Genomic DNA, 20,584 nt, shown 5'->3' on the forward strand with positions numbered 1-20,584 from the left:
ACTGGAACGAACTACAAAATCTCTGAAACTGGAAACACTTATCTCCCTCACCAGCTTTAAGCACCAGCTGTCAGAGCAGCTCACAGATCACTGCACCTGTACATAGCCCATCTATAATTTCGCCTAAACAACTACCTCTTCCCCTACTGTATTTATTTATTTAGCTCCTTTGCAACCCATTATTTCTATTTCTACTTTGCACTTTCTTCCACCAGAAATCTACCATTCCAGTGTTTTACTTGCTATATTGTATTTACTTTGCCACCATGGCCTTTTTTGCCTTTACCTCCCTTATCTCACCTCATTTGCTCACATTGTATATGGACTTATTTTTCTACTGTATTATTGACTGTATGTTTGTTTTACTCCATGTGTAACTCTGTGTTGTTGTATGTGTCGAACTGCTTTGCTTTATCTTGGCCAGGTCGCAATTGTAAATGAGAACTTGTTCTCAACTTGCCTACCTGGTTAAATAAAGGTGAAATAGAAAAAAAAAAAAAAATGCAGTTCAAAGTGTCAAAGAAAAATGTCTCTCAAAACAACATTCTAGCCAGATAAACTGCATCAGAGGAATGTTGTCCATATATATATATATATATATATATATATATATATATCTCAAACCATAAATAACTAGAACCATAAATAACTAATGAGCTTCACGAAAGAAAATTGATATTCAAGCCACTAAAGGCTGTCATGTTACTGCAAGGCTGCTATCGGTGCACATAACAGCTTCCCGGTAAATACAAACAATGACAGATAAATCAAAAATAAATCTAGGTTTATGATGAATTTAAATAAAATATAGAATGCCTACTTATAAAGGAAGTTAAAGATGCATGCATGACAAACAAAACAAACTCAACCAAATAACGTCAAACTGACATCTGGGGAACCCTGGTCAACTCTGTGGTGCTGAAAGGACAGCGCCGCTGCCTAGCCAGATTTACAGTGCATTCGCAAAGTATTCAGACCCCTTCACTTTTTCCACATTTTTTTACGTTGCCTTATTCTAAATTGTTTTTTACCCTCAATCTACATGTAACAGTGTAGGTTCCGTCCCTCTCTTCGCCCCAACCCGGGCTCGAACCAGGGACCCTTGCACACATCAACAACTGACACCCACCGAAGCATCGTTACCCATCGCGCCACAAAAGCCGCGGCCCTTGCAACGCAAGGGGAACAACCACTTCAGGTCTCAGAGCGAGTGACGTCACCGATTGAAACGCTATTAGCGCTCACCACCGCTAACTAACTAGCCATTTCACATCGGTTACACTCACCCCCCCTTTGACCTCCTCCTTTTTCCGCAGCAACCAATGATCCGGTTCAACAGCATCAATGTAACTGTGTAGGTTCCGTCACTCTCTTCGCCCCAACCCGGGCTCAAACTAGGGACCCTTGCACACATCAACAACTGACACCCCACGAAGCATCGTTACCCATCGCGCCACAAAAGCCGCGGCCCACCACCGCTAACTAACTAGCCATTTCACATCGGTTAAATACACACAATACCCCATAATGACAAAGTCCCCCCCCGCCCCCCCCCCTAAAAAAATTGAATAAACACATTTACGTAAGTATTCAGACTCTTTTCTCAGTACTTGAAGCATCTTTGGCAGAGATTACAGCCTCGAGTCTTCTTGGGTATGACGCTTGGCACACCTGTATTTGGGGAGTTTCTCCCATTCTTCTTTGCAGATCCTCTCAAGCTCTGTCACGTTGGATGGGGAGCGTCGCTGCACAGCTATTTTCAGGTTTCTCCAGAGATGTTCGATCGGGTTCAAGTCTGGGCTCTGGCTAGGCCACTCAAGGACATTCAGAGACTTGTCCCGAAGCCACTCCTGCGTTGTCTTGGCTGTGTGCTTAGGGTCGTTGTCCTGTTGGAAGGTGAACCTTTGCCCCAGTCTGAGGTCCTGAGCGCTCTGGAGCAGGTTTTCATCAAGGATCTCTGTACTTTGCTTCGTTCATCTTTCCCTCGAGTCTCGCAGTCCCTGCCGCTGAAAAACATCCCCACAGCATGATGCTGCCACCACCATGCTTCACTGTAGGGATGGTGCCAGGTTTCCTCCAGATGTGATGCTTGGCATTCAGGCCAAAGAGTTCAATCTTGGTTCCATCAGACCAGAGAAATCTTGTTTATCATGGTCAGAGTCCTTTAGGTGCCTTTTGGCAAACTCCAAGTGGGCTGTCGTGCGCCTTTTACTGAGGAGTGGCTTCGTCTGGCCACTCTACCATAAAGGCCTGATTGGTGGAATGCTGCAGAGATGGTTGTCCTTCTGGAAGTTTCTCCCATCTCCACAGAGGAGCTCTGTCAGTGAGCATCGGGTTCTTGGTCACCTCCTGTGGGACCGTATATACACAGGTGTGTGCCTTTCCAAATCATGTCCAGTCAATTGAATTTACCACAGGTGGACTCCAACCAAGTTGTAGAAACATCTCAAGGATGATCAATGGAAACAGGATGCACCTGAGCTCAATTTCAAGTCTCACCACATTTTTAAAAACATTTCTAAAAACCTGTTTTCGCATTGTCGTTATGGGGTATTGTGTGTAGATTGAGGAACAAAATGTATTTAATACATTTTAGAATAAGGCTGTAACGTAACAAAACGTGGAAAAAGTTGAGTGGTCTGAATACTTTCCAAATGCACTGTATAATTATCCCGCTTTTGGGCAGTGGATAGTTGGGGCACAGTTTGTCACACCATTTTGGGACTTGTGATTTTATATATAAAACATTGATTCTTGAAAAATAATAAACTTAGAAATGCCTCATGAGCTTAGTTCAACAGAACCCAAATTTGATCTTGTTTTTATTTTGATATAATGGATGGTTAGTCCTTGCATCCATAGCTCTCTGTATGAATTTGAGAGTTGTTACATTACTCCAGGCCCATTCTTCAGCTTTTTACCAAAACAGAGGCAGGGTTGGCCGTTTTGTTATTGTTTCAATTAAGGATTCTTGCTTTAATTGAGCTATGTATTCATACATCCACTATAACCATCCATCAAATCAAGTTAATTGCACAAGGTTGTAACTACTTTCCTCTTTTGTTTTCAGATTTACTGCAGTGCCGTCGAGGTCATGACGGATGCCGAACTCGCAAAATGCGTGCCCAGATTTAGTGATCGTATTGCCGTAAGGCAGTACTGCAAAAGAGAAGTGGCCGCTCTCCAGGGATCCAGTGTGTTCAAAGCTGCAGATCGTTTTTTTTTTTATTGTTCCATAAGCCTAAAGAAAGGTCATAAGTAGTCAGCAAAACTTTGTGGAAACTCCAACGCTAAGAAAACAGAACGTACTTTCCAAATTGGATGGCTGGAACAAGTTGGAGTCGACTCATTCTGCAAGTTAGAGAGAAAAAAAGGTGGTGGGACAAGACAATTAAAGGCACCAAAGACGGTTACTATGGCAGAGCTGATTGAGGTCACTAAGTCACTTTTCTTTCCAAATGGAAAAAGAAAACTAGGGCATGTCAATGATTTGGAATTTAAGATGCGAGACTTTACTAAGGGAGCGCTAGACCCATCTACTTCATTGGTCGAACAATACGAACTCAGAAAAGAAAATATTTTAAGTATATCTTTCCAGCAGATGAAACTCATGGCAGCTGCCTCCATCTCCAAAGAGAAGAATAACAGAACCAAGTACAGCAGAATCAAATCAAATGTTTTGTCACATGCACCGAATACAACAGGTGTAGACCTTACCGTGAAATGCTTACTTACAACCCCTTAACCAACAATACCGTTAAGAAAATATTTAGTAAAACAAACTCAATAAAATAAACAATAACGAGGCTATATACAGGGGGTACCGGTACAGAGTAGGGTACTTTCTAAATGTAATCCGTTAGTTATCTGTCCAAAATTTTTATCAGTAATGTAACCTTTTGATTACCCAAACTCAGTAACGTAATCTGATTCCATTCCGTTACTTTTAGATTACTTTTCCCTTAAGAGACACTAGAAGACAAAAATGTATGTTACCAATTGAACGACATCTATTGCAGGATAAATCTATGTTAAAGTTTACAGTGGCCATAAATGGATGTTACATTTTACTTTCTGGGGTGGTTATGTAGGCTTCTTCTAACTCATAGCGTTCTAGTACATATAATAATAAGTTTAAATTATCTTTACATTAAAACCAAAGTCTATCAGAATTCCAGTAATTCCAAGGCCTATGGATTTTTTTATCAGCATGAATTAGATTGATCAATAAAAGCCCCACTTTTATTCCGTAGGTTTGGATCCGCGCTATTTTTCACTGGCTGTCCACAAGTTTCAAAAACAATGATTGATAGGCAGCTTAAACTTCTTGAATTCAACCATTTAGACAGCCATTCACAACAACCACAATCCATAAGGTGCAAATAGCTAAATCAGAGAGCAGCAGTGTGATTCACATCAATGCACTATGTAGATATAAAAAATAAGTGATATCCGTATCGCCGTAGACTACACCACTGCTGTCATCCTTACCTCCAAGCATTTATTCAAGTTGAATAATCTTTGGAAGCCGCACCATTGGAAGACAGCTTGGACTGTAGCCTTCAAAAAATGTATATTCCTGCTCTTTACCCACGATCCATTAAGCACATTTGGTATCATCATAGTGGTCTCTGACTTGTGGTCAGACTCGTTCAGGTGGAACAAACTTAAACTTGAGCCTTTTTTCAATGCTCATTTGCATGTCATTGAGAAAACAGTGAAGTGTCAAAGATTTTTTTCCACAAACATCCTTAATGAATTTAAAAGTAATCCAGTTTTTCAAAAGTATCTGTAAAAAGATTACAATATTTTTGCTGGTAATGTAACGGATTACAGTTACCGTTTTTTGTAATCCCTTACATGTAACCCATTACTCCCCACCCCTGACAGAGTCAATGTGCGGGGGTACAGGTTAGTCGAGGTAATTGAGGTACTATGTACATATACACTACTGTTCAAAAGTTTGGAGTCACTTAGAAATGTCCATGTTTTTTAAAAGAAAAGCCCATTTTGTCCATTTAAAATAACATCAAATTGATCAGAAATAAAGTGTAGACATTGTTAATGTTGTAAATGACTATTGTAAGTGAAAACGTCAGATTTTCTTATGGAATATCTACATAGGCGAACAGAGGCCCATTATCAGCAACCATCACTCCTGTGTTCCAATGGCACGCTGTGTTAGCTAATCCAAGTTTATAATTTTAAAAGGCTAATTGATCATTAGAAAACCCTTTTGCAATTATGTTCCCACAGCTGAAAACTGTTTTCCTGATTAAAGAAACAATACAACTGTCATTTAGACTAGTTTAGTATCTGGAGCATCAGCATTTGTGCGTTCGATTACAGGCTCATAATGTCTAGAAACAAAGAGCTTTCTTCTGGAACTCGTCAGTCTATTCTTGTTCTGAGAAATAAAGGCTATTCCATGTGAGAAATTGCCAAGAAACTGAAGATCTAGTACAGCACTGTGTACTACTCTCTTCACAGAAAAGCGCAAACTGGCTCTAACCAGAATAGAAAGAGGAGTGGGAGGCCCCGGTGCACAACTGAGCAAGAGGACAAGTACATTAGTGTCTAGTTTGAGAAACAGACACCACACAAGTCCTCAACTGGCAGCTTCATTAAATAGTACCCACAAAACACCAGTCTCAATGTCAACAGTGAAGAGGCGACTTCTGTAATTTAGTGTTTCTTTTTTCTGTTCGGTCTTACTTTCTTAAACAGGTGCAGATGAAGAGTGACGACTTCATGATAAGCCCCCAATCACAGACCTGCGGATGTGTTTTGGAGATCCCCAACACCTACATATCATACCTTGATGTCAGAGGAATTCACCTAGGTCTTGGATTCCAAAGTGTGGGTGATGGACATCATTTTCATGTGAGACATTTTCTCTCACACACAAATTAACTTGCTCAAATCAATCATGTAGAATTAGGGGTCGAATTGTCAAAAGTTACCAAGGAGGATGGTAGTTACAGTGAGGGAAAAAAGTATTTGATCCCCTGCTGATTTTGTACGTTTGCCCACTGACAAAAAAATTATCAGTCTATAATTTTAATGGTAGGTTTATTTGAACAGTGAGAGACAGAATAACAACAAAAAAATCCAGAACAACGCATGTCAAAAATGTTTTTAATTGATTTGCATTTTAATGAGGGAAATAAGTATTTGACCCCCTCTCAATCAGAAAGATTTCTGGCTCCCTGGTGTCTTTTATACAGGTAACGAGCTGAGATTAGGAGCGCACTCTTAATGGGAGTGCTCCTAATCTCAGCTTGTTACCTGTATACAAGACACCTGTCCACAGAAGCAATCAATCAATCAGATTCCAAACTCTCCACCATGGCCAAGACCAAAGAGCTCTCTAAGGATGTCAGGGACAAGATTGTAGACCTACACAAGGCTGGAATGGGCTACAAGACCATCGCCAAGCAGCTTGGTGAGAAGGAGACAACAGTTGTTGCGATTATTCGCAAATGGAAGAAACAAAAAAGAACTGTCAATCTCCCTCGGCCTGGGGCTCCATGCAAGATCTCACCTTGTGGAGTTGCAATGATCATGAGAATGGTGAGGAATCAGCCCAGAACTACACGGGAGGATCTTGTCAATGATCTCAAGGCAGCTGGGACCATAGTCACCAAGAAAACAATTGGTAACACACTACGCCGTGAAGGACTGAAATCCTGCAGCACCCGCAAGGTCCCCCTGCTCAAGAAAGCACATATACATGCCCGTCTGAAGTTTGCCAATGAACATCTGAATGATTCAGAGGACAACTGGGTGAAAGTGTTGTGGTCAGATGAGACCAAAATGGAGCTCTTTGGCATCAACTCAACTCGCTGTGTTGGAGGAGGAGGAATGCTGCCTATGACCCCAAGAACACCATCCCCACCGTCAAACATGGAGGTGGAAACATTATGCTTTGGGGTGTTTTTCTGCTAAGGGGACAGGACAACTTCACCGCATCAAAGGGACGATGGACGGGGCCATGTACCGTCAAATCTTGGGTGAGAACCTCCTTCCCTCAGCCAGGGCATTGAAAATGGGTCGTGGATGGGTATTCCAGCATGACAATGACCCAAAACAAGACTGCTGAAGAACACACACATGCTGTACACAGTGTCGTCGTTGTTGTCAGTGTCGCTTCGACATTAGGACCTGGCCTGATGATTGCAAACAGTGGCAAAGAGTTCCAAAATTAAATGAATGTAGCAAACATACTGTAGCCACGTTATGCATTTTATACAAGGACAGCTACTGTGAGTTGCCATGTATAAAAACTGCACTGTGTGCATACTATTCCAGCATTGCTGAGATGAGAAAGTCTCTCTTCAGATTCAGGGGATGGGCTATCAGGAAGAGCTTCAATCCCTGGTAGTTGGGACCTGTTCCCTCTCAAGCAGGCCCTATAGATTGTAGACTGTTTGAGGTCATAAGTTCTAAGTGATTACGTAGACGCAGCTACCATACACAGCCTTAAGGTCAATTTCTCATTAGGGTCTCGAGCTGAAAAAGTTGAAGAAACCCTGGCGTAGAGCAGGGGTCCTGGGCCCCCCCTCCCGGTTGTACATTTTGGTTTTTGCCATAGCACTACACAGCTGATTCAAATAATCAAAGCTTGATGAATAGTTGTTTATTTGAATCAGCTGTGTAGAATTAGGGCAAAACCCAAACCGTGAACACAGGGGGAGGGGCCAGGACCGAGTTTGGGAATCCCTGGCCTAGAGTATTTAAACATGCAAGCTCCCCACAGGTCCCCAGACTGAGACAACGTTCAATTCATGCAGTTAAGAGTAAATGGCTGAAAATGGTGCCCCATAGAGGGGAAATAACTTTATTACCAAAAACGATCAAAACAACATTCTAGTATTTTGTCACATTTCGTTTTAGGAAGTCACCAGTGGTGGAAAAAGTAACTAATTGTCATACTTGAGTAAAAGTAAAAAGATAACTTCATAGAAAATGACACAAAAGTGAGTGACCCAGTAAAATACTACTTGAGTAAGAAAGTAAAAAGTATTTGGTTTTAAATATACTTAAGTATCAAAATGAAATGCAATTGCTAAAATATACTTATGTATTAAATGCAAAAGTATAAATCATGTCAAATTCCTTATATTAAGCAAACCGGATAATGCAAAAACAAGTTTAGGACATTTTTGCTAATGTATTAAAAAAACTGAAATACCTTATTTACGTAAGTATTCAGATCCTTTGCTATGAAACTCGAAATTGAGCTGAGATACAACCTGTTTCCATTGATCATGTTTCTACAAGTTGATTGGAGTCCACCTGTGGTAAATTCAATTGACTGGACATGATTTGGAAAGGCATACACCTGTCTATATAAAAGGTCACACAGTTGACAGTGCATGTCAGAGCAAAAACCAAGCCATGAGGTTGAAGGAATTGTCTGTAGAGCTCCGACACAGGATCGTGTCTAGGTACAGACAAACATTTCTGCAGTATCGAAGGTCAACAAGAAAGGTGGCCTCCATCATTCTTCAATGGAAGAAGTTTTGAACCACCAAGAATCTTCCTAGAGCTGGCCTCCCGGCCAAACTGAGCAATCAAGGTAGAAGGGCCTTGGTCAGAGAGGTAACCAAGAACCCGATGGTCACTGACAGAGCTCCAGAGATCCTCTGTGGAGATGAGAGAACCTTCCAGAAGGATAATCATCTCTGCAGCACTCCACCAATCAGGCCTTAATGGTAGAATGGCCAGACGGAAGCCACTCCTCAGTAAAAGGCACATGACAGCCCGCTTGGAGTTTGCCAAAAGGCACCTAAAGGACTCTCAGACCATAAGAAACAAGATTCTCTGGTCTGATGAAACCAAGATTGAACTCCTTGGCCTGAATACCAAGCGTCACATCTAGAGGAAACCTGGCACCATCCCTAGGGTGAGGCATGGTGGTGGCAGCATTATGCTGTGGAGATGTTTTTCAGCGGCAGGGACTGGGAGACTAGTCAGGATCGAAGCAAAGATGAACGGAGCAAAGTACTTAGAGATTCTTGATTAAAACCTGCTCTAGAGCGCTAAGGAACTCAGACTGGGGAGAAGGTTCACTTTCCAACAGGACAACGACCCAAAGCACCCAGCCAAGACAATGCAGGAGTGGCTTCGGGACCAGTCTCAATGTCCTTGAGTGGATCTGCCAGAGCTTGGACTCAAACCCGATCAAACATCTCTGGAGAGACATGAAAATAGCTGTGCAGCAACACAACCCCATCCAACCTGACAGAGCTTGAGAGGATCTGCAGAGAAGGGAGAAACTCCCCAAATACAGGTGTGCCAAGCTTGTAGCGTCATACCATGGAAGACTCAATGCTGTAATCGCTGCCAAAAGGTGCTTCAACAAAGTACTGAGTAAAGGGTCTGAATACTTATGTAAATGTGATATTTATATTTTTTATTATTAACCTCTTAGGGCTAGGGGGCAGTATTTACACCGCCGGATAAAAAAACGTACCCGATTTAATCTGATTACTACTCCTACCCAGTAACTAGAATATGCATATACGTATTAGATATGGATAGAAAACACCCTAAAGTTTCTAAAACTGTTTGAATGGTGTCTGTGAGTATAACAGAACTCATATGGCAGGCAAAAACCTGAGAGATTCCTTTACAGGAAGTGGCCTGTCTGACCATTTACTGGCTTTCTTTGACATCTCTTTCCAAAACAAAGGATCTCTGCGGTAACGTGACACTTCCCACGGCTCCCATAGGCTCTCGGAGCCCGGGAAAAAGCTGAATGTCGTCATTCCAGCCCCAGGCTGAAACACATTATCGCCTTTGTCAAGTGGCCGATCAAGGGACAGTGGGCTTAGGCGCGTGCACTGGTCACCCCCGTCTTTCTTTTTTTCCCTCTGTTTACCGAAACGCAGATTCCCGGGTGGAATATTATCGCTTTTTTACGAGATAAATTGCATAAAAATGGATTTTAAACATCGGTTGACATGCTTCGAAGTACGGTAATGGAATATTTAGAATTTTTTTGTCACGAAATGCGCCATGCTCGTAACCCTGATTTACCATTTCGGATAGTGTCTAGAACGCACGAACAAAACGCCGCTATTTGGATATAACGATGGATTATTTGGGACCAAACCAACATTTGTTATTGAAGTAGAAGTCCTGGGAGTGCATTCTGACGAAGAACACCAAAGGTAATAACATTTTTGTTATAGTAAATCTGATTTTGGTGAAGGCTAAACTTGCTGGGTGTCTAAATAGCTAGCCCGTGATGACTGGGCTATGTACTTAGAATATTGCAAAATGTGCTTTCACCAAAAAGCTATTTTAAAATCGGACATATCGAGTGCATAGAGGAGTTCTGTATCTATAATTCTTAAAATAATTGTTATGCTTTTTGTGAACGTTTATCGTGAGTAATTTAGTAAATTGTTAGTAAATTCCCTGGAAGTTTGCGGGGGGTATGCTAGTTCTGAACGTCACATGCTAATGTAAAAAGCTGTTTTTTGATATAAATATGAACTTGATTGAACAAAACATGCATGTATTGTATAACATAATGTCCTAGGGTTGTCATCTGATGAAGATCATCAAAGGTTAGTGCTGCATTTAGCTGTCTTCTGGGTTTTTGTGACATTATATGCTAGCTTGAAAAATGTGTGTCTGATTATTTCTGGCTGGGTACTCTGCTGACATAATCGAATGTTTTGCTTTCGTGGTAAAGCCTTTTTGAAATCGGACAGTGTGGTTAGATTAACGAGAGTCTTGTCTTTAAATAGCTGTAAAATAGTCATATGTTTGAGAAATTGAAGTAATAGCATTTCTAAGGTATTTGAATATATCGCGCCACAGGATTCAACTGGCTGTTACGTAGGTGGGACGATTTGGTGCCACCTGCCCTAGAGAGGTTAACAAACATTTCTAAAAACCTAATTTATGCTTTGTCATTATGGTGTAATGTGTATAGAGTGATATAGACTTTTTTAATCCATTTTAGAATAAGGCTGTAATGTAACAAAATATGGGAAAAGTCAAGGGGTCTTAATACTTTCCGAAGGCACTGTAGCTAAAGTTAGCTACTTATTGTGTATTTTTTCATTGTGATATTTTTCTATTATTTCTAAACGTTTCTCTCTGCAATAGTGGTAAGGGCCAGTAAGTATGTAAGCATAGTCTACACCTCGTTTAAGACCTATTTGACAAATAACATTGTATTTGGTTTGACAGTGGTTCAATCAATGGAGTTCTATTCTGCTACTTGTAGGCTACTGTCTAATAATTTCTCTCAATATATTTCATGATGTGTATGTAACCTAACGTGCGCAATGTCAGTGATTTAGTCCATTTTTATTGGGTAGGCATTGGAATAAGCCATCTCAATATTTGCAGCCGTAGGTGTTAATATCGTTCTTGGAGCTGATCCGTCATCAGTATTGTGAAATAATTATAAAGTTAAGGTAAGATTTGAATGGAGAAAGCTGATCTGAGAGCAGTGCTCACTTTCTTTCGATCCCATCAGTATCGACACATGCCCCAACATCTCACTAAGTGAGCGTTCTCTCTGCGTGGTGTTTTGGGAAACGCATGTTACATCTTTGGCCGTTGTTGGAAAGATGCATGTTTAAACACTTGTCAGCCTGTTCCATCGTTATCGGGAAACAGGGCCCTGGACATATATGTTGCCAATACATGGCTCACCTTTGTTCAACCAGCTAAACCAAATTGGGAGTTAGCCTATTAGCTAGAAAAAGGTATGCTAGAGTTATTACTTCCTCTTCCAACTATGTACTAAGTCCATTCATTTGAAAATGTTCATGACTTTTCCTTGCCATTGTCATTCATCTGATAAGACAAGTAAATTATTTTTTGGGGGGGTTAACATGATTGGGGTCCCTAGGTCACCAGTCTGTCTCGGCAGGGTTCCATGGCAAGAAAAAGGCCCCTGAGCTAAACAGCTTCTTTTTTTTATACATTTTTCTAGCCAATAGGCTATGTATGTGTACAGTATGTACTGTAGGTCTCAAACTCACCAAAAAAAGAAATGTCCGCTCACAGTCAACTGTGTTTATTTTCAAGAAACTTAACGTGTAAATATTTGTATGAACATAAGATTCAACAACTTAGACAAACTGAACAAGTTCCACAGACATTTGACTAACAGAAATGGAATAATGTGTCCCTGAACAAAGGGGGGGTCAAAATCAAAAGTAACAGTCAGTATCTGGTGTGGCCACCAGCTGCATTAAGTACTGCAGTGCATCTCCTCATGGACTGCACCAGATTTGCCAGTTCTTGCTGTGAGATGTTACCCCACTCTTCCACCAAGGCACCTGCAAATTCCGGGACATTTCTGGGGGGAATGGCCCTAGCCCTCACCCTCCGATCCAACAGGTCTCAGACATGTTCAATGGGATTGAGATCCGGGCTCTTCGCTGGCCATGACAGAACACTGACATTCCTGTCTTGCACGAAATCACGCACAGAACGAGCAGCATGGCTGGTGGCATTGCCATGCTGGAGGGTCATGTCAGGATGAGCCGCCTGCAGGAAGGGTACCACATGAGGGAGGAGGAAGTATTCCCTGTAACGCACAGCGTTGAAATTGCAGGCAATGACAACAAGCTCAGTCTGATGGCGCTGTGACACACCGCCCCATACTATGGCGGACCCTCCACCTCCAAATCAATCCCACTCCAGAATACAGGCCTCGGTGTAACGCTCATTCCTACGACGATAAACGCGAACATCACCCCCAGTGAGACAAAACCGCGACTCGTCAGTGAAGAGCACTTTTTGCCAGTCCTGTCTGGTCCAGCGATGGTGGGATTGTGCCTGTAGGCAACGTTGTTGCCGGTGATGTCTGGTGAGGACCTGCCTTATAACAGGCCTACAAGCCCTCAGTCCAGCCTCTCTCCGCCTATTGCGGACAGTCTGAGCACTGATGGAGGGATTGTGCCTTCTTTGTGTAACTCGGGCAATTGTTGTTGCCATCCTGTATCTGTCCCGCAGGTGTGATGTTCGGATGTACCGATCCTGTGCATGTGTTGTTACACGTGGTCTGCCACTGCAAGGACGATCAGCTGTCCGTCCCGTCTCCCTGTCTTAGGCGTCTCACAGTACGGACATTGCAATTTATTGCCCTGGCCACATCTGCAGTCCACATGCCTCCTTGCAGCATGCCTAAGGCACGTTCACGCAGATGAGCAGGGACCCTAGGCATCTTTCTTTTGGTGTTTTCCAGAGTCAGTAGAAAGGCCTCTTTAGTGTCCTAAGTTTTCACAACCGTGACCTTAATTGCCTACTGTCTGGAAGCTGTTAATGTCTTAACAACAATTCCACAGGTGCATGTTAATTAATTGTTTATGGTTCATTGAACAAGCATGGGAAACAGTGTTTAAACCATTTACAATGATAATTTGTGAAGTTATTTGGATTTTTACGAATTATCTTTGAAAGACAGGGTCCTGAAAAAGGGACGTTTCTTTTTTTTAATATATATACAGTCGTGGGCAAAAGTTTTGAGAATGACACATTAATTTTCACAAAGTCTGCTGCCTCAGTGTCTTTAGATATTTTCAGATGTTACTATGGAATACTGAAGTATAATTACAAGCATTTCATAAGTGTCAAAGGCTTTTATTGACAATTACATGAAGTTGATGCAAAGAGTCAATATTTGCAGTGTTGAGCCTTCTTTTTCAAGACCTCTGCAATCCGGCCTGGCATGCTGTCAATTAACTTCTGGGCCACATCCTGACTGATGTCAGCCCATTCTTGCATAATCAATGCTTGGAGTTTGTCCGAATTTGTGGGGTTTTGTTTGTCCACCCGCCTCTTGAGGATTGACCACAAGTTCTCAATGGGATTAAGGTCTGGGGAGTTTCCTGGCCATGGACCCAAAATATCGATGTTTTGTTCCCCAAGCCACTTAGTTATCCCTTTTGCCTTATGGCAAGGTGCTCCATCATGCTGGAAAAAGCTTTGTTCGTCACCAAACTGTTCCTGGATGGTTGGGAGAAGTTGCTCTTGGAGGATGTGTTGGTACCATTCTTTATTCATGGCTGTGTTCTTAGGCAAAATTGTGAGTGAGCCCACTCCCTTGGCTGAGAAGCAACTCCACACATGAATGGTCTCAGGATGCTTTACTGTTGGCATGACACAGGACTGATGGTAGCGCTCACCTTGTCTTCTCCGGACAAGCTTTTTTTCCGGATGTCCAAGCAATCGGAAAAGGGATTCATCAGAGAAAATTACTTTACCCGTCCTCAGCAGTCAAATCCCTGTACCTTTAACGGAATATCAGTCTGTCCCTGATGTTTTTCCTGGAGAGAAGATGCTTCTTTGCTGCCCTTCATGACACCAGGCCATCCTCCAAAAGTCTTTGCCTCACTGTGGGTGCAGATGCACTCACACCTGCCTGCTGCCATTCCTGAGCAAGCTCTGTACTGGTGGTTCCCCGATCCAGCAGCTGAAAAAACTTTAGGAGACGTTCCTGGCGCTTGCTGGACTTTCTTGGGCGCCGTGAAGCCTTCTTCACAACAATTAAACCGCTCTCCTTGAAGTTCTCGATGACCCGATAAATGGTTGATTTAGCTGCAATCTTACTGGCAGCAATATCCTTACCTGTGAAGCCCTTTTTGTGCAAAGCAATGATGACGGCACGTGTTTCCTTGCAGGTAACCATGATTGACAGAGGAGGATCAATGATTCCAAGCACCACCCTCCTTTTGAAGCTTCCAGTCTGTTATTCGAACTCAATCAGCATGACAGAGTGATCTCCAGCCTTGTCCTCGTCAACACTCACACCTGTGTTAACGAGAGAATCACCTACATGATGTCAGCTGGTCCTTTTGTGGCAGGGCTGAAATGCAGTGGAAATGTTTTTTGGAGATTCAGTTCATTTGCATGGCAAAGAGGGACTTTGCAATAATTGCAATTCATCCGATCACTCTTCATAACATTGTGGAGTATATGCAAATTGCCATCATACAAACTGATTAATATTTGTGTCATTCTCAAAACTTTTGGCCACGACTGTGTGTGTATATATATATATATATATATATATATATAATTGCAATTATATATATATATATATATATATATATATATATATATATATATATATATATACACATACATACATACATACACACACATATATACACATACATACATATACACATACATATGTATATGTATGTGTGTGTATATGTATGTGTATATATATATATGTATATATATGTATGTGTGTATATATATATATGTATATATACATGTATGTATATATATGTATGTGTATATATATGTATGTGTGTGTATGTATGTATATACACTGCTCAAAAAAATAAAAGGGAACACTTAAACAACACATCCTAGATCTGAATGAAAGAAATAATCTTATTAAATACTTTTTTCTTTACATAGTTGAATGTGCTGACAACAAAATCACACAAAAATAATCAATGGAAATCCAATTTATCAACCCATGGAGGTCTGGATTTGGAGTCACACTCAAAATTAAAGTGGAAAACCACACTACAGGCTGATCAAACTTTGATGTAATGTCCTTAAAAGAAGTCAAAATGAGGCTCAGTAGTGTGTGTGACCTCCACGTGCCTGTATGACCTCCCTACAATGCCTGGGCATGCTCCTGATGAGGTGGTGGATGGTCTCCTGAGGGATCTCCTCCCAGACCTGGACTAAAGCATCCGCCAACTCCTGGACAGTCTGTGGTGCAACGTGGCGTTGGTGGATGGAGCGAGACATGATGTCCCAGATGTGCTCAATTGGATTCAGGTCTGGGGAACGGGCGGGCCAGTCCATAGCATCAATGCCTTCCTCTTGCAGGAACTGCTGACACTCTCCAGCCACATGAGGTCTAGCATTGTCTTGCATTAGGAGGAACCCAGGACCAACCGCACCAGCATATGGTCTCACAAGGGGTCTGAGGATCTCATCTCGGTACCTAATGGCAGTCAGGCTACCTCTGGCAAGCACATGGAGGGCTGTGCGGCCCCCCAAAGAAATGCCACCCCACACCATGACTGACCCACCGCCAAACCGGTCATGCTGGAGGATGTTGCAGGCAGCAGAACGTTCTCCACGGCGTCTCCAGACTCTGTCACATCTGTCACGTGCTCAGTGTGAACCTGCTTTCATCTGTGAAGAGCACAGGGCGCCAGTGGCGAATTTGCCAATTTTGGTGTTCTCTGGCAAATGCCAAACGTCCTGCACGGTGTTGGGCTGTAAGCACAACCCCCACCTGTGGACGTCGGGCCCTCATACCACCCTCATGGAGTCTGTTTCTGACCGTTTGAGCAGACACATGCACATTTGTGGCCTGCTGGAGGTCATTTTGCAGGGCTCTGGCAGTGCTCCTCCTGCTCCTCCTTGCACAAAGGCGGAGGTAGCGGTCCTGCTGCTGGGTTGTTGCCCTCCTACGGCCTCCTCCACGTCTCCTGATGTACTGGCCTGTCCCCTGGTAGCGCCTCCATGCTCTGGACATTACGCTGACAGACACAGCAAACCTTCTTGCCACAGCTCGCATTGATGTGCCATCCTGGATGAGCTGCACTACCTGAGCCACTTGTGTGGGTTGTAGACTCCGTCTCACGCTACCACTAGAGTGAAAGCACCGCCAGCATTCAAAAGGGACCAAAACATCAGCCAGGAAGCATAGGAACTGAGAAGTGGTCTATGGTCACCACCTGCAGAACCACTCCTTTATTGGGGGTGTCTTGCTTATTGCCTATAATTTCCACCTGTTGTCTATTCCATTTGCACAACAGCATGTGAAATTTATTGTCAATCAGTGTTGCTTCCTAAGTGGACAGTTTGATTTCACAGAAGTGTGATTGACTTGGAGTTACATTGTGTTGTTTAAGTGTTCCCTTTATTTTTTTGAGCAGTATATATAATATATATACACACACACACACACACACACACACACACACACATATACACACACACACACATATATACACACACACACACATATATACACACACACACACATATATACACACACACACACACATATATACACACACACACATATATATACACACACACATATATATATATACACACACACACACACACATATATACACACACACACACACACATATATATATACACACACACACACACATATATACACACACACACACACATATATACACACACACACACACATATATACACACACACACACACATATATACACACACACACACACACACACACAAACACACACACACACAGTTGAAGTCAGAAGTTTACATATACTTAGGTTGGAGTGATTAAAAAATTATTTTTCAACCACTCCACAAATTTCTTGTTGTCAAACTATAGTTTTGGCAAGTCGGTTAGGAAATCTACTTTGTGCATGCAAGTAATATTTCCAAAAATTGTTTACAGACTATTTCGCTTATAACTCACGGTATCACAATTCCAGTGGGTCAGAAGTTTACATACACTAAGTTGACTGTGCCTTTAAACAGCTTGGAAAATTCCAGAAAATTATGTCATGGATTTAGGAGCTTCTGATAGGCTAATTGACATAATTTGAGTCAATTGGAGGTGTACCTGTGGATGTATTTCAAGGCCTACCTTCAAACTCAATGCCTCTTTGCTTGACATCATTGGAAAATCAAAAGAAATCAGCCAAGACCTCAGAAAAGAAATTGTAGACCACAAGTCTGGTTCATCCTTGGGAGCAATTTCCAAACGCCTGAAGGTACACACAATAGTAAGCAAGTATAAACACCATGGGACCACGCAGCTGTCATACCGCTCAGGAAAGAGACGCGTTCTGTCTCCTAGAGATGAACGTACTTTGGTGCGAAAAGTGCAAATCAATCCCAGAACAACAGCAAATGACCTTGTGAAGATGCTGGAGGAAACAGGTACAAAAGTATCTATATCCACAGTAAAACAAGTCCTATAATCGACATAACCTGAAAGGCCGCTCAGCAAGGAAGAAGCCACTGCTCCAAAACCGCCATAAAAAAGCCAGACTACGGTTTGCAACTGCACATGGGGACAAAGATTGTACTTTTTGGAGAAATGTCCTCTGGTCTGATGAAACAAAAATAGAACTGTTTGGCCATAATGACCATCGTTAAGTTTGGAGGAAAAAGGGGGATGATTGCAAGCCGTAGAACACCATCTCAACCGTGAAGCACTGGGGTGGCAGCATCATGTAGTGGGGGTGCTTTGCTGCAGGAGGGACTGGCGCATTTCACAATATAGATGGCATCATGAGGAAAGGAAAATTATGTGGATATATTGAAGCAACATCTGAAGACATCAGTCAGGAAGTTAAAGCTTGATCACAAGTAGGTCTTCCAAATGGACAATGACCCCAAGCATACTTCCAAAGTTGTGGCAAAATGGTTTAAGGACAACAAAGTCAAGGTATTGTAGTGGCCATCACAAAGCCCTGACCTCAATCCTATAGAAAATTTGTGGGCAGCACTGAAAAAGCGTGTGCGAGTTAGAACGCCTACAAACCTGACTCAGTTACACCAGCTCTGTCATGAGGAATAGGCCAAAATTCACCCAACTTATTGTGGGAAGCTTGTGGAAGGCTACCCGAAACATTTGACCCAAGTTAAACAATTTAAAGGCAATGCTATCAAATATTAATTGGGTGTATGTAAACTTCTGACCCACTGGGAATGTGATGAAAGAAATAAATAAAAGCTGAAATAAAATCACTATTATTCTGACACTTCACATTCTTAAAATAAAGTGGTGATCCTAACTGACCTAAGACAGGTAATTTTTTTCTTGGATTAAACGTCAAGAATTGTGAAAACTGAGTTTAAATGTATTTGGCTAAGGTGTATGTAAACTTCCGACATCAACTGTATATCTTCCACTGGAGGCATTTCTTATCCCATGACTCACCAATCTGTTTCAACTTTGTCATTGTACCCTTCCTGGACATAGACACTGAGCCTGGAGTCAGTCAAAGCATCTCATTTTGGCCCACCATTATGTAAGACAAGCGCATTGAAACATTTGTGTACACATACATTTTAACGTGCCCTTAAAATAGTGGCAGTTGCCATTGTGCACTTATTTGCGCCTTCTGAAGCTTTTTTTCCTTTTTCCTGTAGCCAGCCATGGAGAAAGTGCTCACACGTTGCAAAAAATCCAGCAATCTTGGTGCTGACTTTTCCATTCATCCAAAAATGTATCACATGAACACTCTTTCAGTATTAAGGGACTTGTGTGTTGCAGTTTAAAGTCCACCCTTTTACTAGTCAATCGTCTACACTCCGCAGTCACCATATTTTGTGGTTGCTTGATAACTTGTGACAAACCTGGAACTTGCATCAAATACTTTGGCATTGCTCTGGGCCGATTACCTTGAAGACGTATACCAATTCTTTCCAAAGGACCTCTAATTATTCATTATTTGGTACCAGAAGTAGTTGTAACAGTGACCTTAAATAAAAGGAAAGTAAGGTTTTAATATCTGAGACTGTCATCATGCATTATGCCACACATTTGCAATGATACAGTTTGTGCTACATAAAATGGGCTTTATCAATTACTTCATCAGGGGCGGCAGGTAGCCTAGTGGTTAGATCGTTGGACCGAGCTGACAAGGTAAAAATCTGTCATTCTGCCCCTGAACAAGGCAGTTAACCCACTGTTCCTAGGCCGTCATTGACAATAAGAATGTGTTCTTAACTGACTTGCCTAGTTAAATAAAAAATAAATAATTGTCAAAGAATCTGTATAAATTATCTAGGCTGCAATTGTCACTATGATCAACTGAAGATATTATTAAATGTAGCCTACACATGTGAGCCTGTAGGACTTGTGCAACACTGTTTATGTTAAGTCTACGACGAGTACAATGATTAATACAAGGATAATAAACAATCCCCAAAGTTAACCTGTAGCTGCATGGCCCATAGCATTGACAACAGTTCACTGTAGATAGCTTTGTTGTTCGAAGGTAGAGCACCTTAACTATGCAGTGATCACTTTAGTTGTCGTCACCTACAGCCGAAAATGCACCAAAAACCGGTGCGTGTAGCAGATTAATTCCTATATCTGGCAGCTGGTCATTTGTCACTGGGTCCCTGAATAGGCCTGGTCTTGCCGGACTCTGTGCTTTGCTGAACTGAGACTCTTTTGGGATTTCTCTGGGTCGAAACAGCCGCACCACATTTTTTCGTTCTTTACTCTTTCCCTTACAAAACAGCTGATTCTTTCCACGTCATTGGCACTTCTTTTATATTCGAGTAGAAGATTGCGGCAGATTCTTAACTTTGCCTCAATTTGACAGCATCATCCAGATAATCATGGCCCTGGTGAGTGATGTGACGCTTGAGACAGGCATTTGTAGTTCTGTATGATAACCACGTTTGCATTTCATTTGGGGGGGGGGAATACATTATATTGATTAAAGTCACCTTTTCCAAGAGATTCACAGTTATAAAAACATCACACCTGGGTAAGCCAACACAAAACACTACCCCATCTGAAGTGTTTCTAAAATCCCCTATGGGAAAAAGAAATGGTGGAAAAACGATTGGAACCATTTCCATATTATGAATGTGGTACTCTAT

This window comes from Salmo salar, chromosome ssa09, assembly GCF_905237065.1.
Source record: "Salmo salar chromosome ssa09, Ssal_v3.1, whole genome shotgun sequence".
NCBI lineage: Eukaryota > Metazoa > Chordata > Actinopteri > Salmoniformes > Salmonidae > Salmo > Salmo salar.